The following is a 3,504-nucleotide window of genomic DNA, read 5'->3' as shown; positions in this document are numbered from 1 at the left end:
ACCAAGACACCGAGTTTTATTAGTAGCCCGGCACCCCCCCTCGCGGGTAACCCTTGCCCCGCCACGTGTGCCCATACCAAAGACCAGTTTCGCCGGGAGTCCGAACCTTTTATTGATGGAACCACGCAGCACGTACCGTCTCAGGTCTTGCTTCTTTAACCCGACACGTGTTTGTGCGACTGGTCTCTATTTTGCACGGTAGTTCATTGTATGAGTACGCACCATTTATCCATTCTGTCGGTCATGGACATTGAGGTTGTGAACCGTCCAGCCGGTGTCTTCTGGTGAACACAGGTCCGTGCACGTGCGGCTTGGGCAGATACTCCTAAGCGCCCTAGGAGGGAGTTTAACGATTACCTGTCCCCCCACCAGCAGCAGATAGAGGCTCCGAGTTATTCCAGGTGGTTGCCAGGGCTCGGTGTTTTTTCATTCCGGCCATGTTGGTGGGCGTGTAAACACGTCCCTGTGGTTTCAGTCTGCGTTTCCCGGGCGTCTAGTGAAAACAAGCACTTTTTCACGTTTTGGACAGTCTCTTCTGTGAGGTGCCTCCCCACCTGCTGTAGCGTGTTGACTCCGTTCAATTATATTTTTGTGTCTCTAAAAATAAACACACGGCCAGAAAGTTAACAAGTCACAGGGGTGCCTGGGTGCTTCAGTAGGTTAAGCGCCCGACTCTTGATTTCGGCTCAGGCCACGATCCCACCGTGCGTGAGTTCGAGCCCCGAGTAGGGCTCTGCGCTGACAGCGCGGAGCCTGCTTGGGATTCCCTCTCTCCCTCTCTCTGCCCCTCCCCTGCTCTCTCTCTCCAAATAAATAAATAAACTTAAAAAAAAAATCAATACATTACATGCCCATTTCTTGTGTATCTGTCCAGGGATAGCCTACGTACATATAAACGTATATATCTCCCCGCTCTGCTTTCTTACACTAGAACACGCAGTTTTAACAATAGACCCGATATAGCTTGAAGACCAGATATCTGAATTCGTGAAAACACGCCTCACTTCCTTTTTACAATTGTAAAGCACGCTGTTCCCTTTTGCGTGCGCAACGTTTTTTTGTTTTTTGTTTTTTTTTTGCAACGTATTTTACCTAATATATTCACAGGCTTACAGGGCACTGCCAGTCTTTTGCTTCGCTTCTACAGCGTGCTACCGTGTGAACGAACTCCAGGGCAAACAGCTTTGTGCACGGGGGTAAGGCTACCTGTAGGAGAAACTCCTGAGGGGAATTGCTGGGTCAAATTTTTGTGGCTCATATTGCTATCTTGCTCCGCAAAGAGATGAACAATTTACAATTGCATCAGTCGGGACTGTTTGCCAACAGAGCCTTCCCGAACCTTTTATCTTTGCCAACCTACTAAGTGAAAAGTGGCATCTCCTTGTACTTCAGATTTGCATTCATTCCTCGGACTGCAAATGAGGCCGAGCATCTTTCCACATGTTTGAATAGAGCCTTTACTTTAAAAGGGCTGCTTCCTGGGATAGGTGGTGAGCTGGAACCTAGCTCCTGAAGGGTAAACAGAACTGACCCGGGAGGTGGGAAGTTTCCTCTCACTACAAGGGGAATGGGAAATATTAGGTTTTCTGGTCCCAGGGCCTCAGTGAAATCAGGGAGAGGCAAAACACTCTGGGTTGAACCACAGTCTTAAAACAGGAAGAAACCTTAGAAATCAAATCTAATCTCCTATTTTAGAGATAAACAAAAAAACCCTGAGGCTTGGAGAGGGGAAATGACTGCAGGAGACCTTTTGAAAAAACATGCCAATTCTGTCGAGATTAAAAAACAAAACAAAACAAAACAAACCCTTGATAACAGTTGATTGTTTTTGCCAACTGCTGCTAAATACTGTTAAATATTTTAATGGATGCTTTTATCGCGCCATTTCCTTTAGGAAAGCGGCGCACAGTCAAAATTATGATACACAAGATACGCCAGGATTAAAAGCATAGGCAATATAAACAAGTTGGGAGCTATCAGAATTATGGGGTGGGGATCCCTCTACCCTCCACTTTTTTGTGACAGACTCTGAAATGGTCCAAAAAGATTATTAGGCATCTTCACTGAACACTAGACATTGTCTGGCACACCCTTCTGGGTTATCTGGTTCCTTGGGGTCTTCTCCTTTCTTTAAGTTATTTATGACTTTACAGGCTGCAGAGGCGATGCAAATGATTCTTGTCCATAGCTATGAGGCATAAAGTCAACTTTGTCTGGTGAAAGTTCAAGCCAGTTCCGCATCTGTTAAGCAAATTTTCTTTTTTTTAAAGCCCTATTCTTTTAACTCTGCTCATAACAAAGATATCCCAAGCACAGGCCCGCTTGCTGTCACGGTGTTATTCACAGATAATCATCCTTTCTTTCAGCCCATGCAAAAAGAATTGGTCACTGATGGAAGGCCTCACTCACTTTCCTCCCTTGTGGAAACAAATCCCAAAACAAAGACAGCAGGAGATGGGAGGCTCAGAGAGGGTGAACTAAATTCACAGCCCCATTTTGAACACAGAGGTACAAGGTACAGTCACAAAAGTTTCAACTTTTAAATGCATCCCCCACCCTTACTTCCAAAAGTTTAGCCGGAGTGACTTTCTGGAAGCAAGAATGGTAAATGGCGAGAAGGTGGCTTGCACACAGGGAGATTCTGATAGATCCCTTGGCTGTCATTAATCTTACAACGATTTAGCAAGCACTTACCAGTTTAAGAACAGACACTGAGCACCTACTTCCCAGCCCTGCGGAAGTCGCCCCCAATACTATAGGAAAGTCAAAGAAATAAAGCATGTGTCTACCTTCAAAGCACTTAGGACCTATCGTCCGGAGGGAATCGCTGGGATGCTCAGAGCGGGGTCCGGAGGCGCAGCGGACCCCAGCAGCCCCCAGTCCAGGGCGCTTCCCCTTCTCCCCACGCGCTTTCCGGCCCAATCGTTTCCACCCCCGCTCCTCCATTTCCCCCTTTTCTGAGTTCTCGCTCCGCACGCTGTACAAGCCACACCTAAAGCTGGCTCTGGGCCGCCCCCGCGGCCTCCGGGACGAGAGCGCTCCACCGAGTTTGACAGCCTGACGGCGCGGCTTGGACCGTGCGGCAGCCCGTAGCCCCCATCCTTTCCCTTCCGCACGTCCCTTGGGATGGAGCCTTTGATTTTGGCGAGAGGAGCTTTCGGCTGCGAGCTGCCTGCGGCAGAAAACCGTCAGCCCTTACGCCTCTCGGCTCCACGACGACTTCCAAGCCCCCACCAATCGCCTCCCGCGCCCTCTCCGCGGCCCGAGCGGCGCGGCCGGAACTGCGCAAGCGCGGCGCCGCTGACCCCCGCGGGGTTCACTTCCGGGGGTCGCGCCGCCCGGCTCCCCAGGCAGGGCTCTGCGCTCTCGTGTCTGCTCGGCGGCTGCCTCCCTCAGACCGGGCCGGCGGGACGTGCCCGAGCCGAGCCGCGGGGCCCGCTCCGGCCCGGCCATGAGCGCGGCCGCATGATGCGTCCCTGCCTCGGCCGCTGCAGTCGCCGCCGC

General features: G+C 50.9%; 1 long non-coding RNA gene across 1 annotated transcript; it reads right to left on the bottom strand.

The window, feature by feature from the left end:
* Window positions 1-3,260, bottom strand: LOC122209160. The gene is made up of 2 exons (XR_006197470.1): window positions 2,993-3,260; window positions 1-597 (listed from the first exon to the last, which is right to left on the bottom strand). It is a non-coding gene; the product is annotated as an uncharacterized LOC122209160 (long non-coding RNA).
* Between the last annotated feature and the right edge of the window lie 244 nt (window positions 3,261-3,504).

The sequence above is a fragment of the Panthera leo genome, chromosome E2 (assembly GCF_018350215.1).
Source record: "Panthera leo isolate Ple1 chromosome E2, P.leo_Ple1_pat1.1, whole genome shotgun sequence".
Classification (NCBI taxonomy): domain Eukaryota; kingdom Metazoa; phylum Chordata; class Mammalia; order Carnivora; family Felidae; genus Panthera; species Panthera leo.
Note: the sequence above shows the minus strand (reverse complement) of the source record. Positions and strands in the feature narration are given on the sequence as shown.